This window comes from Camelus ferus, chromosome 13, assembly GCF_009834535.1.
Source record: "Camelus ferus isolate YT-003-E chromosome 13, BCGSAC_Cfer_1.0, whole genome shotgun sequence".
NCBI lineage: Eukaryota > Metazoa > Chordata > Mammalia > Artiodactyla > Camelidae > Camelus > Camelus ferus.
The window spans coordinates 44,344,664-44,370,135 of record NC_045708.1 but is presented as its reverse complement, the minus strand read 5'-3'; positions in this window follow the sequence as shown (position 1 = coordinate 44,370,135).

Below are 25,472 nucleotides of genomic sequence, written 5' to 3'. Positions count from 1 at the left end.
GGAATTAAATTTCCAAAGTTTGAAAATATTTAAAAACAACTAAAGGTGACAGAATATTGTCTCTTTAAAGACATAATGATATTTGAATTTGTTTTCTTATGTGGAAATGAAAAGGTAGAATACGTTATGCAAGAGAGGCATCTAATGTAAGCTGTGGTCAGAGGAAAGAAAAAAATCCCTGAGTTGCTAAAGGAGGTAACTGAAACAATACTGGCCAGAGAAGTCTGGACCCCAATTAGTAGGGACAGACATTGTGGCAGAGAGGGAAAGCCAGAGCATGCTCCAAATTTTATTTAAGGTCTGGGTGCTAACGTGGGTGAAGTACCAGGTCTTATGGGTCAATTTGGAAACAACCTTTAAAGAAAAAACTCAATTTTACCAGCAATCAAAAAAGTATAAAGTAAAATATAAAAGAAATGCCAATCCCATTTATTATAATTGTAGTCATTTTACCACACCCACTGTCCATTCATTTGCTCAGGGAGATACTAAACAGCTCACTTTCAGAAGTGAGAAGGAGTTTTTTGTCTAGCTGAGATCACGAAGTTAGTAATTGTCTTAACCAAGCCAAGAATCAAGACCTTCTTATTCAACATTCATTTATGATAAAAACTCTCAACAAAGTGGGTATAAAGGGAATATATCTCAACATAATAAAGACCATATATCATAAGCCTACAGCTAAATCATACTTACCATGGAAAACCTGAAAGCTTTTCCAGTAAGATCAGAAATGAGACAAGGATGTCCAGACTCACTACCTTTATTCAATATAGTATTGCAAGTCCTAGCCACAGCAATTAAATAAGAAAAATAAATAAAAGGCATCCAAATTGGAAAGGAAGCAGTAAAACTGTCACTATTTACAGATGACTTGATAGTATATGTAGAAATATCTAAAGACTCCACCAGAAAACTTGTAGAATAAGCAAATTCAGTAAAGTTGCAGGATACAAAGTTAATATATAAAAATTGTTGCATTTCTATACAGCAATAATGAGCTATCAAGACAAAAATTAAGAAAACCTCATTTACAGTTTCATTAAAAATAATACCTAGAAATAAGTTTAACTAAAGAGCTGAAAGACCTGTACACTAAAAACTATAAGACAATGAAAGAAATTGAAGACACAAATAAAGGGAAAGATCTTCCACACTTCTTGGTTGGAATAATCAATCTTGTTAAAATATTGTTAAAATGTACATATTACCCAAAGTAAACTACAGATTCAGTGTAATTTCTATCAGAACTCCAATGGCTTTTTTTTTTTTTCACAGAAATAGAACAAAAATCCTAAAATTTGTATGGAAACACAAAAGATCCAGAAGAGTCAGAGCAATCTTAGGAAAGAAAAATAAAACTGGAGGCATCATGTTCCTCAACTTCAAATGATATAACAAGTTTATAGTAATCAGAACCGTATATTGGCATAAAAACAGACACATAGATCAATGAAATAGAATAGAGAAATGAGAAATAAATCCATGAATATATGGTCAATCTATGACAAAAGAACAAGAATACACAGTGAGGAATGACTGTCTCTTCAATAAATAATGTTGGGAAAATTGGACAGCCACATGCAAAAGAATGATATTAGGTTAATATATTACACCATATACAAAAATTAACACAAAATAAGTTAAAGACTTGAATGTGAGACCTGAAATCATAAAACTCCTAAAACAAAACAGGTGGTGAGCTTCTCAACATCAGTCTTGGCAATGAGTTTTTGGATCTGAATCCAAAAGCAAAGGTAACAAAGTAAAGAGAACTGCATCAAATTTAAAAGCTCTGCACAGCAAAGGAAACTGACAACAAAATGAATGGGACATTTATTTTCCCTACTGAATGGGAGAAAATATTTATACATCATATATTTGATTAGGGGGTCAACATACAATATATACACAGAACTCATATAAGAATAGCAAAAAAAAAAAAATGAACTTCAATAAAAATCAGGCAGAAGACCTGAATAGACATTTTTCCAAAGAAGATATACAGATGGCCAAGAGATACATGAAAAGATATTCAAAATCACTAGACCAGGGAAATGCAAACTGAAACCACAATAGGGTATCACCTCACACCTGTTAGAATGGTTACTATCAAAAAGACAAGAAATATGTGTTGGCAAGGATGTGGAGAAAAGGAAATTCTTGTGCACTGTTAGTAGGAATGTAAATTGGTTCAACTGCTATAAAAATAGTACGAAAGTTCAAAATATTTTTTAAAAATTACAAATTTTACTTACAAACCAGAAATAGACTCATAAATATAGAAAACAAACTGTGGTTACCAAGAGGGAAAGGTGGGGAGGGATAGATTAGGAGTTTGGGGTTAACAGATACACATTACTATATATGAAATAGATAAACAAGGACCTCCTGGATAGCACAGGGAACTATATTCAATTTCTTGTAATGAGCCATAATGAAAAACAACCTGAAAAATTATATATGTATGTATATGTATAACTGAATCTCTTTGCTGTACAGCTGAAACTAACATTGTAAACTGACTAAACTTCAATAAAAAATAAGAATTGAAAAAAAAGTGGAAAAGAAAAGGATCTAAAAAACAATTAAAAGCAGAACTACCACATGATCCAGCAATTCCACTGCTGGGTACTTATCCAAAGAAAACAAAAACACTAATTGAAAAAGATTTTTGTCCCCCATGTTCATTGCAGCACTACATACAATAGCCAAGACATGGAAGCAACCTAAGCATCTATTGTTGGACGAACAGATAAAGAAATTGTGGTATATATACACAGTTGAATACTATTCAGCCATAAAATCTTGCAACAACTGGGTGGACCTTGAGGGTACTATTCTAAGTAAAATAAGTCAGAGAAAGACAAATATTGTATGATCACTTATATGTGGAAGTTATTAAAAAAAATAAACAAGGAGCTCATAGAACAGACTGGTGTTTGCTAGAGGCAGGGGTAGGGAGTGGGCAAAATGGGTGAAGAGGGTCAAAAGGTACAAACTTCCAGTTGTAAAATTCATGTGGATGTAATATACAACATGGTGACAAAAATTAGTAATACTGTATCGTATGTTTGAAAATTATGAGAATTGATCTTAAAAGTCCTCATCACAAGAAAACAAATATGCAGAACTGATAAACAAGGTTATACTGTATAGCACAGGGAAATACATACAAGATCCTGTGGTAGCTCACAGCAGAAAAAAATGTGACAATGAATATATGCATGTTCATGTATAACTGAAAAATTGTGCTCTACACTGGAATTTGACACATTATAAAATGACTATAACGCAATAAAAAAAAGTTAAAAAACACAATTTTTTTGTAATTATGTACAGGGATGGATGCTAGACTTACCAATGGCGACTATTTTGCAATATATACAAACATCAAATCATCATTCTGTACAACTGAAACTATTAATGTTACATGTCAATTACACCTCCTTTAAAGAGTGGAATTCTTCTGACTTGTAACACATGTCTAGCACAGTCCTCCCACTCCAGACAGCACATCTCTGGCACATCACAACCTCACCCCTCTCCAGGTCCCTGGTAGATTGTTTCTCACCAAACGGGATTCTCTTTATGGCGAAGCCCTTAACAGCCTCAAGTTTCTTTTCTGAACAGCCCTGAAGTAGATGCTGTCATCTGTTTGGGGTTGGCATAGGTAATGAAAATGGTTGTTATTTTTTGTCCCAGACTCAGACGCCTCCATAGTCTTAAGCCAGGTTGACTTTTTTGCCCTTTTCACTTGTTTAGGTAATGGAAGAAGATTGGTCGGCTTCATTTGTGCTGATTTGACTTTGCACCACTCTTATCAGCCTGGAGTTCTGCGGGAATCTATGATGCCCTGGGGAAAAGTTTAGCTCTTAAACAGTAGTTCATATATCCTGGAGGGAAACTTGGAAAGGGTAGGGGAGAGGGGAGGCAGCATCTTCTAAAATTATTTCCCTTTAAGGAGAACAAAATCTCCTTTTAAAGAATCATAGTGTAAACCTGAGATTTTATTTTTGACTCTTATTTTAGCATAGTGTGAAATTGTAACTGTCCATGCCTCGCATTTCTTTGCCTGAACTGTAGCTCAACTAGTATCTCCACTGACAAATGAATACTTCTGAATGAGTTTTATTTAAAAATAAACTAAATAGTTGATAAAATATTATCAAGAGAGGCAATTAACAGTGGTATAGAAGGAACGGGGGTAGAGAGAGAAGAACCAGGGTTACATTGGGAACTGAGTAAGCTTTGTTCATCCGAATAGAAAAGACAACGAGATTCAAAGTGACAGCACTTTATAGTCTATGTGTAAACATTTATCATAGTCAGAGCTTTTACTTACTAAACTCTCTTTATCAAAATCATGAGAAAATGGGGGACAATGGTTCTCCTATAAATACAATATAGGCTAGGCTGGCATTATCCCCATTATGAGTATGATGAAACACAGGCTTAGAGATGTTGTCACACTCTTAGCCAATGGGGGAGTTGGAATAAGAGCCTAGGTTTTCTGAGTGCAAGCTCATGGCTCTCTCCACTGTGTCTTCACAGTTCTTAAAAACCACCTGAATTTATTTTAAAATGTAGATTCCTGGATACCACGCCAAAGCGTCTAAGTTGGCATCACCTAGAGCGGGACTGATGTATCTGGTGTTTTATTTAGTTCTTCAAGTTATGATTATCCAAGTTTAGGAAACAGAGCTGAAGAATTTCTGCTGGAGATCTAATTACTTCTTGAAGATTTTCTACCTCATTTTGCTAACAGGCTGGATGACCATGCATAATTCCTCACCCCTTTCTGGGTCTCTGTTTCTTTGTCTGTAATGGGTTAAGTAAAACAAGATATTTTATTAAGGACTCTTCTCAGTCTGGGAGCCAAGATTTCCCAAAAGTAAATCAGGTATCAGTTGTTGATTTCATTTAGTACACTCTAATAAAACAAGATGTATGTTATGTTGGGGTCTTTGAGGAATGCCCCCAAAATTACATCTTTCTATCAAATCTATGCCCTTCTCTGTTTCTTGAACATATCAAGTTCTTCCTTGCTCCATGAACTTTGCACTACTTGACCTCTCTTCCAAAATATGGTGTCCCAAGATTTTTGCATGACTGGCTCCTTTTCATTAAACTTTCAACTTAATAATCACCTGAACAATAACACTTTCCCTGATGACAAGTATCCCTCTTTCAGTGGATCTCTGAATCATTACCTGTTTTGTTTTGTTTTGTTTTTCAGAGAATTTACCTCTCTGGAAAATTATATTTATTGATTTTTCCTGTGTTCCTTTTTTAATATTACCTGTTGAAAATTGGACTCTGGGAGGACAGATACCTTGTCTTTTTTCACCAAGTTATCCTCACCATCTAAAAAAAAGCATAAATAAGTATAATCTTTCTTATATTTATCTTAATACGTGATTCAGCACGTTGCTCATTCTGATTGGCCTTTTCATGTAACTGATTCTTATCTTTTGGCCCTTGGTTGTGTACTGATGTTTAAAACTAGAAGGCTTGAGTAATACATAAGGGTTTCCTTTGCTACTGTACAATTAGATCTGTAACCCTCTGGAGAAATTTCTGTACTCAGACAGTGAGAAAGCAAGAGTCCATGGAGAATTGCTCAAGGCACTTCAGGGTCAGGCTGGAAAGCAGCAAATATCACTTCTGCCCACGTTCTCTTGTTAAGAATCCAGTCAATGACCCAAATTTAACCACAAAGGAAATGGAAACAACCTTCCAATATGCTAGAAAGTAGAAATGTGATTGGTGATCACCTGACCAGTCTAGCTGCACACTTCATTTGTAATCCCAGCATACCATATTCTAAGCAGTAGCATCTCTATTTGCTGCCATAACCAAACTTCTGCCAGTTTTTCTCCTTTCAGAAATGCACTGAAATACTCTGTTCCATTTTCCCTTGCTATAATGGATTTGTTCCTTTTTGGACAGCTGTATTTAATCTCAATGGGGTAAGTTTTAAGCCACGTTCCGTGTACTCCCTTATCTTGGATAAGGAAGCCAACGTTCCGTGTACTCCCTTATCTTGGATCGGAAGAAGATCTCTCTACTTTTGAAGTCTTTGAGCCCTACCCAAAACTGAGAATTTCTCAATGGCTGTATTTCACCCTCAGGTGTCTACCTCTAAAATTTTGGCTCTCTCCATCATTTCAGCTTTTTTTTTTTTCCATGTCACTTCTTAGCCCCTTCATCTTTTTCTCTTTCTCTTCTCCTTTCTCATCTGACTACCCCAAATTCTTCTTAGTTTATTGTTGAGATAAATTGTTTTCCCCTACCCTCATAACTCTACTTTCTAGATCATTGACCTGGAGCTTATTTTCCCACAATTAAAATGATTCACAGCATTTCTTCCCTAGAGAAATTGTGCAACTCTACACACAGGTAAGAAAAAAGGGTAAGTGACATACCTGGAACTAGATCACAGAGAGCTGTGGTGTGTGTGTGTGTGCAAAGAGGAGGCTAGCGGTGGAGAGAAGAGGCTGTAGGAAGAGTGCTCTTAGTTGCTGACCACTGCTTGCTCTCTCACTCTAGTTAAAATGGAACAACAACAACAACAAAAACCAGAATGTAATATTAAGAACTTAGATTATAAAAGGAAATTACATATTATGGAAAATTATATGCTAGACATTTACCCAATTTCTCATTTAATCCTTCAGCCTTGGGAGATGTACATCATTAAACTTTATAAACAAAAGAAAATTAAGACTCAAATAATTGACCTAATTTTCTAAGCCATGCAGATAGTGAATTCCAGGTTTTATCTTTCTATGCCAGCAGATGCCCTCTTCAGTACATTTCAACAAGACAAAGCCTAGAGTCTGAATTCTGGCTTTCTAGACTAGTATTGAAATGTGGTAAGAATACTGAAGACCCACAGTCAAGAGAACCCTGGGACAGGTCCAGCTCTGTAACATTGTGTGACTTTGAATAAGTGGCTTAAGCTCTTAAAACTTCAGTTTTTTCACCTATAAAACTGTCAAAATACTAATCACTACATAGGCTTGGGATGGAGATTAAATCAAATGTAGAATGGCTAGCATAATGCCAAGATCAAACATCCACTCAATAAATGTTAGCTGTTATTATCATGTTCATCCAAATATGAATTATTTGGCTCAAAGAATGGAAATATTGTGGTCAAAGTCATAATATCGCTGACTAAAGGACTAACTTGGGATATGCAGCAGTATCTCTAAAAACTAGAAAAATCCCAGCACTGTTTTCTGCTATACAAGCCCTTCAGGCAGCATCTTGACAAATAAAGAGTTACCTGCCACGGTTATAAATATTGAGCTGCAAGAAATTGTGCGAATCTATTCTTTTCCATGGACTCATCCTTGGAAGTACTTTAAAATACAGTTTTTCTCCTCCAAAAGAATTTAAATTTCAATCTTTTTAGAAACATAAATACATGGCAAATGAACTCTCATTACATCTATAGACCTAGGAACATGAACCTAGATTCACAATAGACATGGTGTGATTTAAAATCAGAATGGATAGGCCTATTTGTTGAGCCTCCAAGCCTATAACTAGAGCATTTTATCTTAAAACATTTTTTCAGGGAGTTTGAAGAATGGAAGCACCAACCAACACACCCCATACTTTCGTTGCCTAATAACCCAACGTATACACACAAGTCCTGCCTGCCTACCCCACCCCTGCCCATCCTTAAATAACTCATACATGCTTTTGGCAGAAAGAATTAAGGTCTTACTGAAATCTTCTATCCCTCTTAACTGAGTAGCTCTCTCCATCTGGTTTCCAGAATTCTTGTCTGAAAATTCTGACATTCAGCCTAAGCATTAAAAAATTAATCATGTCATATTTCACTGTTGAGGAACTTGTAAAGAATAGTATTAGAACAATTTAACCGATATCAACTTACCAAGTTAACAGAGTGTGGAAACATGGGTATTGAAACGGGAATCGTATTACTTGGAATTTGGGACATTCTTTAACTCTAACTAGCCACTCTTGAGAAATTCACATCTCCTCTAGGCTTCAACTTCATCATTTGTTAAGAGTACACTATTAAAAAAATTCCTACCTATAAAGCTTTTTTATTAAATGTATAGTTGACATGTAACAGTAGTATATTAGTTTCAAGGTACAACACGATTTGATATTTATGTATTATTATATAATCACAATAAGTCTAGTTACACATCCATCACTATGCATACTTACAAATTTTTCTTACGATAAGAACTTTTAAGATCTATTTTCTTAGCAGCTTTGGGGTATACAATATACTAGTATTACCTATATTTACTATGCTATACATTTTACATCCCCATGACTTAGTTTATAACTGGAAATTTGTACGTCTTGACCACCTTCATCCATTTAACTCCCATCCCATCTCCTGCTTCTGGTAACCAGGAACCTGTTCTCTGTATCTATGAACTTGGTTTTGTGTTTTTCTTTAAACTCCACATATGAGTGAGATCATACAGTATTTGTCTTTCTCTGTATGACTTATTTCACCTAGCATAATGTCTCAAGATCCATTTATATTGTTGCAAATGGCAAGATTTCATTCTTTATTGTGAATAGTATTCCATTATATATAATGTGTCACTTTTTTATCCTTTCATCCATCGATGGGCAATTTATTTGCTTCTATGTCTTGGCTATTGTAAATAATGCTGAAATGAACATTGGGGTGCATGTATGTTTTTAAATTAGTGTTTATTTCCTTTGGATAAATATCCAGAAGTAGATTGACGATTGTATGTCTACCTCATAGCATTTATTCATTTATTCTATATATACTTTTAATACCTTCTATATTTCAATGTGCTGAGTTCTACTAATATAATATAAATTAAGACATGGACAGTTCTCTGAATTAGCTCAGTCTACTGGGGAAGAAAGCACATAAATTAAGAAGTGCTGTGATCAAGGCATGTCCAGAAAGCATATGGGAGTAAAGACATCTGAAGGGATACACATGGTACCAGAGAATAGGGTGCTAGATGAGAGGTGGGGCTCAGCTGAGGGGTGGGAGATGTGTTCCACCAATATCTGGGCTCCTAATAGAGCTCAGCAGAGCTCAGGCTGCTCCTGTTCAGTCCTACTTGGCCCTGGCACAGGTCATCCTTCTATGTCCAGGGCCCCCAACTAGATTATAGTGGTTTACAGTGCTTTGGACTGTTGGAAATGGGTGAAGAAGGTTGTCTCTGTGGATGAACAGCCTAGGAGGTCGTATGTTGCTAGGTGATGGTCGATGATCTAGATGTTGTAAGCAGATCATTCTCTCCTGACCACGATGAGAAGATTCTGTTATCTTCTAAATGATACACCGTAATTTCTCAAACAGAGAAGGCTATCCCAGAAAGCCCTCACATGGCTTTGTGCTGCTCTCTAGCATCAGCAACCATAGGATATTTGCTCCCAAAGACTCAACATGTCAAATCTGCTGATTTGACTTCTGCCCATGTCTCCCTGACTGTGGAACCGTCACATAGTCAAGGAAAATGGACCAAATTTTTTGATCTTACACCTTGACTATAGATCTTTAAATTGAACAAAGACTTTAGCCTCTTCGTCCTTTTGCTGTAATCTGAGATATACTGCTGGGATGAAGAGTACAAGGACAAAGGGTGGGAGGATGGGGTGAATGAGGTTTGGACACAGTGGTTGATTTCAGCTGTGATTATTTCTAAAAACCAGAATTTGGCAAAGCTGGATAGTGCTATTTTCCATAGCACCTCATCCTGCCTCTATGTCCCAGCTTTAAAATGGAATGGGGAACATTTCACAGCCTCTGCTATGTAGCAAATTTCGAGAAGTGGGATGATTTGTTCAAATTCACACAGCAAGTCACAGCTGGATTTCACTTTCAAGTTCAGGGTTCTTCCCAGACCAATTTTTTTTTTTTTCCAGACTGACATTTTGTTACTGTCACTGCTTTGTTTGTTGCATAATCATTAAAGTCGACTGTTTTCTTATTCCAGCCCTCCCACTTGCTTGCTGGGGGAATTTGGACAAGTCACTTTCCTTCTCTGAGCCTCAGATTCCCATCTGTTAGACAGAGATTCTCATCTGGGGGAAATAATACATATATATACCCTTAATAATTATTGTGAGAATTATGATTTAACTCATGTAAAGGCTTTTAGCACAGTGGTTTTCATATGACAATTGCTCAATAATTTAAAAAAAACATTTTAGGTACAGTATTTTTCGAAATGCCTCTCTGGCTCTTGGTTGCTCTTTTCCTTATAATTCTATATTAAGTGCTACTGTGTACTAAATACTATGCACGGTAGGCTCATTTTTAAAAATAGGATTATACAAGACATTCTGATTTTATGAATAAAAGGTGAACACTTAATATTCGTTTTTCTAATGATTTTACATTTCATTACCCTCTCTGTGCTTATGGTTATTTATGTCTATTATAACTGTACAGTAGAAATACTATATAATGATGTACTATGTATATTTCTTCCCAACTCTGTTCAGTGACTCTGCCTTGATAGCTTGAAATCTATGCTGGGAGTATTTACACCATGGAATTGATGAATGCTATAAATCAAGTCTTGATTTATTGTTTTGTTGATTTTTCTAGACTTGAATTGATAGGTTACTAAGGAAGATTAAACACAAAAGCATGCTGTTTCTATTACACTGTAAACACAAATAATCGAGGAAATACTTCTTGGTATTCCAATACTATTAGAGGATTTAGCAAAGATTTAGATCATCCATTAATAAACATATGAAGTTTCAACACGTCTTTGTTGTTTCATTTTTGTTCTCCTTGTTAACACAAATGAAAATATCAACCAACACTCATGTCACCACTCATTCTGCAACGAGGTGAATGACTTCTTTGCTGAACCAGAAAGAAATCAAGCATATATTTGCAGTCTGATTGTCAAATCATGATTGAACTGCAAAAAAAATAGTTTGGCTGTGGATACAAGAGTTCAGCAAAAATCAGCCAAAGTATTCTGTGAGAATCAATTGGCTATACAGAATTTATAATAAAGATTCTTGTATTTTATATCTAAATTATGTGGGATACATCCTGTATATCAGCAAAATGTGTAGTAAACTTTTATATATACACACACACAGAGGCACACCTTTTTTCTTCTCTGATTGCTGGTTGTTAACTATTTGTCAGCATACCACTGCCCTGAAACACATTTACCATATAGTCATTGCCTCTGTGGCTCCTGAAGAAACATAAATCAGCTCTAGGGTCCATACACCAGCCAATACGTACCCCAAGCCCTACAGGACTTCTCAAGATGCGTTTTCCCAAGATGACCTTGTGTGAGCTAGTCACCAAGACCCAGCCCTTCTGACCTGCCCTGGGCAAAAGAGAATTATTCCCTACGAACATAAACATAAGTCTTTCTCAGGGCCCTCACTTGTAAATAAAGGATTAAGAGAAGCTGAAATTCGCTGAGATTCCTGTAAGCTCAGTGCTCAAGAAAATTGTGGGGGTTCATCCCTTCCAGAACTTTGGTTTTTATGGAATGAGTATCATAACAGGCCAGTCTCAGTCTTGTCTCTGGGCTTTATCATTTTCATTCATCATCATCTGAGGCCCAGGGTTTCCCTTGTCTGGGCCGTGGATGTCCCCTGCTGGAAACCAGAACTCACTGCAGCCGAGGGAACTGGAACATCGTGGAAGCAGTAGATGTGTGTGTGTGAGGCTGCTCTCCCTCGCTGCTGCCTGCATGCTTCGCAATAGGAAACCACTCGGACAATTCACTCTCTTGTCCTAGTTTTACAAACCTGTCCTCGTTTAGTGATTTCATCAACTACACTAATAATCATAATTTATCAAGTGTTCAGCATCATGTCCAATGCATGATAACCTCTCAATATTTATTGGAAAAACATGAGCATTTATTGCTAATTCTTGTCAGATACATTATACATTATCTCTGTGAATCCTCAAAACAACCAAATAAGTTAGTATCTGTGATTAACTCCTTTTTTTTTTTTTTTTTTTTCCAGATGAAGGAACTTGGGCTTAAAAGAGAACAGAGAGTTTGCCACATCCAACCTGTGTGGGCTTCAGCAGTGTCAGACTTAGCCCAGAGTCGGATCTCCCTGTCTGCCAGGCTCACACCTCGCTACACTGCGCCACACCATCTCCAGCGGTTTTTTCCAGTCTGCCATTTACAAGCACACTTCCTGCTCTCACTTGCTTTCGTACTTCCCCACCCCACCCTCAGCATTCCCCCAGGATCAATCTCTTCCTTTGTCCTGCTTGGTACCTTGGCCAAAACCCTGTATGTTTTCAGAGCCTGAGTTTCTCCATCAGATAAATTAAGGGGGTGGATTAGCTGACCCTTAATTTTTCTTCCAATTCTAAACTGCTGATGCTTTCTGAATTCAGTTTCAGAATAGACATCCTGAAATCCAAATTGCTAGGGATTTTCACTCTGACTAAGGAATCAAAACTCAGTCATGTACTACTTACAAGTTTGTATTAAGAGGATGAAATCTAATCCCAAGTCTGGGCTGCCCTTCGGGAAGATTTTTCAGATCAGAAGCCATTGATCACTTACACAAGAGGCTATCGGTAGGTGGACAAAAAGTGCTATTTCTCCCTTTTCTCCAATGAGCCAAAGCGTGGTTGGCAATTCAGACCGCCAGTTGGGAGTTTTCACCATGTGACAAGCCCAAAGGCATTTCTGAGGCTGCCAGCACAGAGGCCTGTCGAATCTGCTAAGGAACCAGATGCAGCAGATAAAATATCTTCCACAGTTGGCATCTGGGGCCTGTGCTTGCCAGCTGAGAGAAGGGGCTGGGTGGCACTGTGCTGGGATGGGGGAGGGGAGAGAGAACAGCAGAACAAATCATACACGTTCCCATTTAAAGTAGGAAAAAATAAGGTCTAGAGAGCATTTCACAATTCTGGAAAAACTAGATTAAATGAAAGTGAATTACATCTCAGTTTTATATGAAAGACTAGCTTATAAAGAAGGTCAACTACACGTTGTAACCTTGGACACTATTGTTTTACTTAAAGTCTGTTACTATTTTGCACTTCTAGAATGAAATAGTCTTTTTTGTCTAACGGTGCAACTGCATTCATTAAGGCATTCTTTAGTTACATATATTTTAGATATGCTAGTTCTACCCACAGTAGAAAACACAAATTTAATGCATTATTTTTCACTGTCAAGCAGTAAATGACTGTATGTTGGGCCATATTTCCCAGTTTTGTTTTTCAGGAACATGTTTTTCATTTAGAGTCCTCAAATGGTATTTATTTAATTCCACTCCTCTCAATATCATTCATCATGTATTTACTGAATACCTACACTGACAGGTGTAATGATTACAAAGATGAAGAGACAGAGTGTGTCGTCAAGGAGCGTACAGCCTAGAGGACTGGAGGAGTCACTGCTCTCAGGATCAGGACAGGGAGGGTGGAGAGGTGCCGGACAACAAATGGAGCCAAATTAAGGGCACTTTTCTGTGTGTCATGGTGTTGGTGGCTGGAACTCACACTTTCCAATACAAAGTATATGTGTGTGTGTGTGTGTGTGTGTGTGTGTGTAAGTATTTATGTGTGTGTATACATGTATATTTTTCCCTTCTTTGCTTTTTCAAAAAATATATACACCAAAAGGGAGTTTTGTAACTGTGCAACAGTTTTCCTCAAAATAGCTTTGTTGCACATTTTGTTTCAATACATTTTATGGATATACCAAAATGACAAAAAATGCTGAAAGAAATTTACCCTTAGTTCCATTCTATTTTCAAATCAATGTTAGTTTCACCATTTTACTTGCTAGAACTTCCTTTTATGTACTTTGACAACATCATAGAAATAATAGAACAGACTAGTTTTTTCTATTAATCTAATGCCAATTATTCCTCTAGGGTGTCTTGCCATCTCTTTTCTTTATCCTTATCCTTCCTCAGTTCATACCACCACCCCACCCCAGAAAAACAGAAGACCACCTGGAGCCTGTAAGGTGCATTAATAGTCTATTGGAGACAAGCCTGGGCCTTCAATAAAAGTGACATTGCCCACAAACAATGTCAAAGGAAATCACGTGCCCCTTCCTACATCCCAACTGTTAACATACACCTAATTTTTCCTTTACTTCTTGATCTCAAAGAGACCCCAAATGGATTTCACTGCACTGACTCTGCATTGACATTTCTCCTAAAACAAACACTTAATACTATTCCTATCTGGTATCTAAAATTTTGACCTGTATTTTTCTGGCATGCAGATTTTCAATCTACCTTTGTTTGCAGCTCTGTCTTTGAAGATCTGATATTCACAACTTCTTCCAACTCTTTCTCATCTCATAGCCTTCACAAGGGTTCACTCATAGGATTCACAAGGCCAAAGGTGGTGATAAATGAGGCAAAGGCTCACTGCGAAAGACCCTGAATGCCATTGTAAGGGGTCTAAGATTTCCTGTTACTGAATAATTATTGAGTACTTACTATGTGCCAGGCACTCTTCTAGATGCTGGGCATACAGTGATAAATGAGACAGACCACGTCCCTACGCCATGGAAGGACATTCTAGTGGAAAACCTTAGAAGTGCCCTACAGAAAAAGTGTCTCCGTGGAAACTCGTTTAAGTAGGAAAGAGTCTGTGTTCTAGGATAACTGCCTTCATGTCACACCTTCCTATACCTTCATGTTTAGGCCTCTTTCAACTAATAATGAATTGCTTCTCTGTGGTAGTTGAAGAAGGCTAATTAATATTTTTTCCCCTCCATTAAAACTAACCCTTTGAGTTTTGTATTCCTAAAGACTGTTAGGCGACAAATCTGATCAATAAACTAATATTAAAAGGTAATACTCCACTATGATCAAAGGATACATTTGTTAAGGACATAATCCAATTTTTGTATGCATCTAGTAACAGAACTTAAAAAAACAAAGCAACACTGAGAAAAGTAAAAGGTGAAATAGACAAACCTACAATTATTGCTAGAGATGAACACTCCTCAACAACTGATAGAAAAAGCAGACAGAAACTTAACTAACAATATAGGAGACTTAACCAGCACCATCACCCAACGTAGCCTGGCATTCACAGAATGCGCCAAATAAGAACAGGATACATATTCTTTGTAAGTGCACTCAAAATATTTACTCAGACAATCTGCTGGTTCTAAAGCAAGTCCCAAATCTGAAGAGGATTATAATCATAAGAGGCCGGCTTTTGTTGTTGTTGTTAACACAATGGAATTAAACTAGAAATCAGTAATACAACAATATCTGAAAGGCCCTTCAAATATTTTAAATTAATCATTTCTAAATACACTAAAATAACTTCTAAACACACAATATGAAAACATAAGGAAAATCAGAAAATACTTTAACTTGGATAGAAATGAAAATGCATCAAAATGTCTGGGAGCCAACTACAACAGTGCTTGGAGGAGAAGTTATAGCACTGAGTGGTTATACTAGGAAAAGTATCTCTCAACACAATTATATAATCTTTCACCTTAAAATAGAAAAATGAAAAGCAAATTAAATTCAAAGTAAGTAGAAGGCAGGGAATAATAAAAGCGAGCAAAATCGATGAAAAAGAAAGCAGAGAACCAAGAGGGGAAAAAACCCAAAACTGTTTCTATAAATAAAATTTATAAAACTCTAACCAGACTAGTTAGAGATAAAATATAAAAAGTATTACTAGCAGAAATGATAGAAAGAACATCTCTACAGAGCCTAAAGACATTTGAAAGGGAATACTGTGAACATTTTGCCAATACACTGGGTAATTCAGATGTGATAGGAAAATTATTTGAAAGACAAAGCTACCAAAGATCACTCAAGGAGAGAAAGGTCTCTTTATCAGTCATGTGTATTAAGGAAACTAAGGTGGTAGCTAACAGCCTCTGCAAAGAAATCTTCACCAGTGAAGCCATCTGGGCCTGAATACTATTGTCGGACTGCCCTCCACAGTCCTGCAAGTCCTGTAGTTGCCCAGCCATGAGGCTGAAAAAGGATCCCAGGGACAGCAACAGAGACATCAATGGTTCAACGGACAGGGGGCTCTTACACGTCCAAATCAATGTCCTGGAGCAACACCCCACCATGTCTGGCAGGCAGCAGAAGGACACTGCAGCAGTCTTCACTCTGGGGGGAAAGGAGGCTCCCATTTATAGGGGGGATGGATGTCAGGTTGGCTCATCAGTTATCAAGGAAACCAGCAGCTGGCACAGGGGCAAGCAAGCAGGTAGTCACTGATTAAGCCCTACGATTAAGAGGATTGGAGAGTCTGAGCAGGGTGTAGGTGAAGCAGGCACTGGTTAAGCAGGGAATGTACAGAAAGCAAGAGACTGGCCATCCTGACTGGCCTGATCATTCAACTATCCACCACTTATACACACACACACACACACACACACACACACACACACACACACACACACACACACACATATATATGTATATATATATATACATATATATATGTATCACTTGATTAATTGCTCATGAACTCTTCTAGAAAATTGAAGTGATGGGACACTTCCCGACTCAAGTTATGAAGCAGACATTACACAGATGTTTAAACCAAAAGCATTATAAGAAAATAAAACTAAAGGCCAATATCCCTTATGAATAGAATCCTTCAGAATTTCATTAAATCTACTCCTGCAATATGTAAAAATGGTAATACTTCAAGACAAAGCAACATTGGTAAAAATAAAAGATGAAACCACATGAAATATCACAGAGATGTAAATTGGTTTAACATTAAAAAAAATCAATAAGCTAAAATCACCTTATTAACTGAGTAAAATGAAAAACCATATGAACATTTCAGCATGTGCAGAAAATGCATGTGGTAAAATTCAAAACCCACTTACTTAAAAACTCTCAGCAAACTCAGGAGAGATCTTTCTCACTCTGATTAAAGGTAACTACGAAAACCCTACTGCCAACATCATCCTCTGTGAAATACACTAAATTCTTTCCCCCTAAATTCAAGAACCAGGGACTCCTAATCAATGTCCTGGAGATACTAACCAGTGCAAGAAGCCGAGACAAGAAGTGGAAGCCGTCAGATTAAATACAAAGAAATAAAACTGCTTCTTTTTGCAGACAGCCTGATATGTGGACTACTTAGGATTTTATATTTAGACAAAAATGCTACTAAAACTGATACCTGAGTTTAGTAAGGCTGATACAAAGCCAACATATAAAAGCTGTATTTTTATACAACTTGGAGGTAGGCTCTATAAAGAGGGTCATATAGGTTAAGTGAAGTCATATGAGTGGGACCTTACATCCAATAGGACTGTTGTCCCTAAAAGAAAGACACGAAATCTCATAGACCTCTGCATGTGCGCAGAGAAGAGGCCATGTGAGGACACAGTGAGAAGGCAGCATCTGCAAGCCAGGGAGGGAGTCCTCACCAGACACCAGCCCTGCTGGCACCTTGATTTAGTCCAAGAACTAAATTTCTGTTGCTTGAGCCGCCCAGTGTGTGGTATCTTGTCATGGCAACCCGAGCTGACTAATACATCGGCTATGAATAATGGGAATTGAAATAAAAGCAATATGGTTGCTATACCATCAACAATACAAAATGCTAGTAGTATATGTTACATATATGTATGTACATACATACACACATGTGCATATACCCATGCACATTGTAAATGTGTATATATACACTCAGTATTTTAAAACAGTCTCAATGGCTAAGCTATTATGAGTGGCTTTCACTCTTGTATATTTTTAGAAATTCATAAACAGATGACTTCAGGTAGTAGAAAGTAATGAAAACTCAGAATAAACTAAGGGGCTTGGGGATGCAGCTCAACAGCTGTGAGGACACTTGGAGACACTCTGTGGTCACAGTACATATTTCATTATAATTTCTGAATGTTTTTCGAAGGAATGTGAGAATTTTTCTTTCTCCTAATATTTCCTTCAGCTCACTGCAAGATTCCAGGCAGTATGCTGATTACTAAGAAGTGGTACCCTGAGCCCTGTCAGAGACTGTTGGGCAGAGTCCGATTATGAATCTGGAATGACAAATGAGTTTCAACCTGAGGGCCAACTCTGATAGGATGGTAGTGACTACCCAGAGCAAAAAGTATTGAGAATGAATTTTGACTTGTATCTGAACTCACGAGAGAGGACTAAGCTCAGAGGTGCGTCCTGTCTGACACTTGTGGGGCTGTCAGCATACATACCTTGTATTAGTCATCTTGGCCTGAAATGCCACCTTTGGATCCAGGAGACAGAATTAAGCCCTCAGTTGGCATTAAATAATGGTAAATATAATCAGTCTTTGACCTTTGGTGACCATTCAGCTCACTGCTATGTAGGAAGCAACCCTGTAGATTTTTCCTGCCCTTTCACAAATGGCTAAACCCCAACACTATTATTGACCTTCTAAACTTAACCATTTTGAAGTGTTACATAAATGAAAAATCCTTTTGTTTAATTCACAATAGCGCACACACACACGCACACACATGTAAAGATAAGTTTTCCAGAAGGAAAAAACTAAAATTCACAGATGTGTTTTGATTTGCCCATTCAGGCAACTGCTAAATGACAAACCCAGACCTAAAATTTAGTTCTTTTGTTCCCAAGTTCAGGGTGCATTTCAATACCACAAACAAGTATTTTCAAGTTGTAAGAGTCAGAGTCACATGTAAGTACAATACATGATTTGGCCAAAGGTAAAAATCTACTGAGTTGCCAAAGAGAGACACCACTTACCAATCTGATTTAGGATCATTTTTCTTTTACAGCTGGGGATTCTTTCCAGGGGATTTCATCTATCAAAGATGTTCCACGCTGTTTTGTAATTATCTATTTTTTTGTTTCCTCTTTACTTGATCATAAGCAACTTGAAAACATTTCTTGACTCTCTACGTCCATAGAGCCTAACACAGCATCTAGCATTTCATAGGCACCAAAAAATGATTGGTAACTGAATGACTGAATAAATGTCAATTATTTTCAGACTTTTATAAGATTACGACATTTATCAAGAAAATGATCTGAGAATTTGAAGAAATGTAATGATGTACCTTCATTGATTTAAATACAATATATCATTAATATTGGCTAGAAGCCTTGTACTGAACCAGGCACTTTAATATACACTTTGTTCTTGACCATTCATAGTATGTCTGTGAAACATATTTAACCTTTTGTACAGATGAAGAAATTGATGCTCAGAGAGATGAAGAAATGTGATGCTTAGACAAACCAATATATCCTATTTCACGCTATAAGATCCACACCTCTACCAGAACGGTATTAGTTAAATTGGGGAAATACACACATATTTTAAGAACTGTCTGGAATATTTCCTATAATCATGATGATCCAGATTCTACATGATTCTTCAGACATTAGTCTTTCAAATTATGAGATCCAAAACATATTTATGAAATAATTATCTCCCATTTAAAAATTATCTTCTTCATGTCTTAGAATTTAAAGTAAAATCTATTCAGCAATGTCCTGGCATATAATGTTTTCCTCTGCTGAGCCCTAACCAGGTCCAACCAGGATGTAATTCAAACTTACAACAATCTTACACGTGTAGCATATGCTTCCTCCCCATTTTGTCCTTTGGATAACCTCATAATGACTTTTACTGTATTTATGCAAGACCTTTCCAATTAGCCCAATGGAACCATCAAGGAGAGAAAGAAAAAAAAAAAAACACAGAAAAGAATGAAAAGAGAAAAGAAGAAAAACGACGATCTGGGGTAGCATTTAACTAGCAGGAACTTTTCATACTGTCAGGTCATAGACACATAGAAAGTCAGAACCTAGAGTTCTCGTAATCCAGCCCCACAGAATTTACAGATGTGTTTACTTTGGCAAATGCAGAACACCGGGTTTATAAGTTAGCCAGTTTGAGGTCAAATCCTGACTTTGCTACTTTCACCTTTATGAACTTTATTTAGTATGTTACTTTGCCTGGCTTTCCCTTGTTATAAAACAAGACTATTGATGCCTAACTTACAGGAGTACCTTCAGGACCAAGGGTAGTAAGATACACAGCACTTAGCACATGCCTGGCACACAGGAAGAGCTCGTAAACATCACCCCCTATTGTTTCTACTGTCCTAACAGCATGGTGCTTCACTGGGCAATTGTAAACTTATAATTGTGCGGCTATTGCCGGGTATGACTGCATACTGATGACGCTGGGACTGTTCAGCTACCCTCAGGCAACGGCCTGGATCTTAGAGGTGTTACTAAACATTGATTGAGACACAAGCCCTCTGATAAGGTTTTCATTTTGGTACTCAATATAGTATTCTAACAGCAATACCTAGGGGTTTCAGAGCAGACTTTCCTATCTTTATATATATTTTTCCAGTGGAATCTTCCCAATTTTTTCCCCATTCATTTACTCAAGTTTATTTTATTAAGTTTGGTGATCTGTCTCAGTCTCTTTGCCTCAATATCTCTAATATTTCTGAATGCTCTCTCTCTTTGCACACTCTAGTCCAAGGAAAGTGGAGTGACATCGGTGAATATGCTTGGTAAATTGGGCAAGTATAAACCGAGCATGCTCAGTGCAGCCCCTTCTTTTTTTCCTCTTGGAAGATGCAACTCCCAGGGAGCATCCACTCCTCCCTGGTCACATCTGCCACCTTGCCACTTATTTTATGGGGGCCTGACCCACTTGAGGCGGCCTTGGATGTTTGGCCATGTCTGTAGTTAGGTGAGTACCTCTGTGTAACATGGATCAATATTAGAGTTTACTGTCCCATGTGTAAACCATCTTCCAGCTTAGTCTTCTGAAAGTAAAGATGAGAGTCAATACATTTTGGCCCCCATCTGCTGATTCGTTAAGAACTTCAGTCACAAAAGGAAGCACCATTTTGGGAACCCCACCAAACCCCCCTGGGTTAAGTACAGGATCATAAAATCTTTGATTCAGGTTATTTTCATTTATTTTTCTCATAGCCCTTTACTAAATAGCTCTTATATACACTACATCCAGACATTAGGGTTATACCATCTAATATAGTTTCATATCATCTAAGCTTATTTATCAACTAGGTCTATATGCCATTCCAAGATATTTTTGGCCTGCAGATTATAAGAACCTTCATTTGGAACCAAGCCAAGGCTAGTCTGGGGTTATGTTGCTTGTCTGCTTTCGTATTATCTCTGGGGCTCTTCTGTAAGAAATACTAATTATATATGTGAATATTGGAGATCCAGATTGTTGTTTTACCATTTGAAATAAAGCAGATTTTATAAATGGGTAAGAAAAAGAAATGTGGGCCACTATCAAGTTTGATAAGTGAGTCTGCTTATACAGAGAAAGTAGGAAAAATAAATCACGTATTCATTAAAGAAGTACACTTGTGGTGCCTTAGCCTGGGGAAGTAAGCTGGCTCAGGAACAGTGCAAGGGCCAAAAGCAGTAGACAAACCAACTGAAGGGTACTTTACAGATGAGGAGAAAATGGGAGTTCAGGAAACAGTTCTACCTCTGGAAACAGCAGAGGATACACTAAAGCACTGAGAAATGAAAGTGCGAGGAATGTATTTTCAAAGAGAGTTGAGCTTTCAGAGCACAAACTAGATCTACACGGGTGGAGGAGTAAAAGGGGTGTATCAAATCAACACAGAGCTAACTGATTTAAATAATGAAACTGTAAAAACGCGGATTTGGGCTGAGCATATGCGGTTCATTCTCAGAGTTACCAATCAGGTAAGTCACTCTAGCTCCCTTGGGATAGATTGAGTCAAGGGGCAGAGAGAAGCCAGAGATGCAAGATTAACTGGGCTCCTTCTACATTGAAAGTGAGACAAGACATGAGAAAAAGGATTCCCTCCTACTACCCAGCAGTGAAACACACATGGTAAGATTAATAAATTTATAAATATATATAATTAAAAGCCATGAAAGAAGGTAAGAACAAAGTTACTAATCATTAGTGTTAATATAATTCATGTATCTAATAGTTGCCAGCATTTCATTAATAACCTAGCAGAAAATTCCCTATAATCTACTTCACAGCAGGCACTATGCGAGTTACTACAGATGAACTGATGTAAAAACTATAGTGCCTACTTTTAGGGGTTTACCGTAAAATGATGAAAAAATACACTTAATTAATAGCTTGAATATGGTGTGTCAGTGGTAAAAGAGGTATTCATAGGGGGCCCTGAGAAGAAAGAGGAGGGGGCGTAGTCTGGAAATGGCTGAGCTTCAGACTGGGCTCTTAGCTGCTTAGCAGACACAAGCAAGGGGCAACCATGGTGGGTTTTATAACTTTTAATATCATAAAGGAAGAAATATAGCAATTCCTCAGGGAGGACAAACTTGTCTTTTCCTGGCACTAAGTTGGAAAGAAATTCTTTACGTGGAATTTTGTAGGAAATGTTGAATGATATGATGGGTAATGTTCTCAGCATCGGTCTTTAGCCCTGCAGAACTAGATACCATATGTTCCTTACCAAGGCTTTTAATGGTAGTCAAGAGCATACTAGAGCAAAATATTCATCACCAGCCTTGTTGTGTATCACAATCATTTTCAGATCTGTTTTAAAATACATATTCCTGGGCTTTATTTAATAAGTTCATTCTCCAAATCTTAAATTCTAATGGCTTAGCTTACATTCTGACCACAACTCTTTCCTTTCCTGCTCTCTGACATTTGTAGTCCCACTGTACCTGCCTTCATACTTTATCTAGATCTCCAGTCCACTAATCTTTCCATTTTCTCCCATCTATTCATTCTCTCCCTGGCTCTTTTTTTTTTTTTTTTTTTAATCCTGGGTGATGACTTAAGCTACCTTCTTATCAGAATCCTCAACCCTTCAAGCTACTATAGCACTATACATCTTCAGCCATCCCATGATTAAACTTTGACCTTCTATGATTTATTTTTAACAGAAGTTCATAGACATATGAATGTAAGAAATAGGAAAGAATTTTAGGATTAAATAGTATTAAATTATCTTTAGAATATCTCCCCAAATTATGAAAGAGAATGTAACAGTTATAAAGGATAAAGGAATTCTGTATGACACCTGTTATTTCTGTAGGATGCTCAATCAAAATATATGTTTACCATATTCAAGGTATGGCAATTTGAGAGATAAGAGTAGGATACACTCACTAGATAATAGTCCTTTTCCTCAAGGAAATTATAGGCTAGTTAAAGAAATATAAGAGATACCAATAACAGTAGACTAATTGAGTGCCTACCATCTCCCAGACACTTTAAATTTATAATAACTAATATTTTAATATCCCTTCAGGTAGCTTTTGCTATTATTTGCTATTAACTACTTCAAAACCTAGCAGACTGAAAGTCATTCTCAAAACGTGGGACCTGGACCATGTGCCTTAACATCGTATGGGAACTTGCTAGAAATGCAATTTAGGGACCCCATCTCAGACCAATTAATCAGAATCTCTGGGGGTGGGACCCAGTAACCTGTGTTTTAACAAACCCTCAAAGTGATTCTGAGCAAGCTGAAGTATGGGAACCACTAGCTTAAAACAGCCATATGTTTAAGTTGACAATTGTATGTTTTGGTAATCTGGTTTGGGCTCAGTAGGGAAGACTGTTTTCATCTCAGCTGTGCTCACTTACATCTGTTGGTAAGTCAGATAATTACTGATTGATCTATAATGTCTTCACCTGGGATAGCTCATCTCTGCTCCAAGTGGTCTCATATACTTCAAGAAGTCAGCCTTGGCTTGTCTGAATGACAGTTAAGTAGGGATCCAGAACAAGTGGGAGCATGCAAGGTCTCTTGATGCTGAAGTTCAGAACAGGCCTTCACATTCATCAAGTTCTATTGGCCAAAGCAAGTCTCAAGACCAGCCCAAGTTCAAGGAGTGAGGACATAAACTTCACCTATTGATGCAGGACCTACAAAGTCACTTGCAAAGGGCAAGGCTATGAGATTGAAAATTGAGGCCATTGTTTGACAACATGATAGATAATCTAACAGAGTAAATGTACGTTAGAAATTGGAGTTCAGCAAATTTAAATAATTTTTACAAGGTCATCCATCTAGTAAGTGTCAGATGCTAGATTCCAACCTAAGCCTGTCTAGTTCCCACTGATCAGGTCATGTATCAATAGGTGTAATATAACATAGTATGTGGTTAAGTAGAATAGAGGCCCAGATAAGAATTTATAGACATTCAAAAGAGGGAGATATGATTATATGATTTGTGGCTTGAGAGGTCAGAAAATTCTCAATAAGGACAGTTAAATTTGAGCTAGTTCATGAAGGATGAGTGATTTAGGAAGATAATTTTGAGTCTAAAACAGCTGTTTAAAAAATACCGAACTCCCACCGGTAAACACATGAAATCTTTTTTGGTTAGAATTTGGGTTATTTGAAGACAAGAGGAGATACACTTAGAAACAGAGGACTTAAAGAGAATTTTGCCAAGGTAGGGGATTTGAACTTGATTTGGGGGCAAAAACATGAAAATAAGATTTATCATATAAGTTTCAGTTATTCTTATCTTCATACATACTATCTTTTTGTGGATTTACCTATGGAAAGTTTTATTTTCACTTTCCTTTCACAATTTTTTTCCCTTAAGAAAATATCATTCAGGGAGTACAGAACTAAGAAGCTAATTTGCCCTCATTCAGATCTGGTACTGAACAGACTGGAGGGTTGCATTAGGTCACACACTTCCTCCAAGTCAAAGCTCCCCAATTGGGCATGGCTAGTGGCACATGAATTTAAATGTGCCAGGATTAATCCTTGTAGCAATCTGGGCACCATATTTGCTCTGGAATGGCTGGAGCCCCTTAGGATGGTTACTTCAGGCCACAAGCTACTGTGTTTATTCTCCCTAGTGTGCTGTGCAAACATCACTTTCTGTGTGTTCCATGTATGTAGAATTTGGGAGGCACTACCTTAAAGGCCCTCTGTGACTTGCCTTCCAAACCCTGGGGGACACTAAGAGAGCTCCATTACTGGAGAAGGTTTTTGGCATCCTGAGGTGCATGCTAGAAATGTCTTCTTTTTGACACTCCAGGTGACTAATACCCACCAGGTCTGTAAATCACTATTATAGAAAGTTCTGTCCAGTAACCTAGTCTTCTGACTTCTTTTTCCTTTGGTATATGACAAACGGTATCTGGGAGGCTAAGGGGTCTCATCCCACTCCACGGCTGACTGCAGCCTCAGTGATCGCTTCTTTAACAACAGTGACCACCTTACCAACATCCTTACTACAAAGACTTGGAATTTTACTCCCTTCAAGTTTCTGCTCCATGAGCCACACTTGGGATAACCTGACTTCTCTGGGAAGACCGGCTTTGGGAAGGACATAAAACAGATATCCAAACACATATTTTGATTTGCAGGTGACCTAGGACCTTCACGGAAAAGGGCAAAACCAAATCATAGCTATATATAACAAACTGGAGGTTCATGAAGGGACTTGGAAATAAGGTTCCTAAGAGGGAAAAAAAAATCACACTAAACAAATTTGAGTAG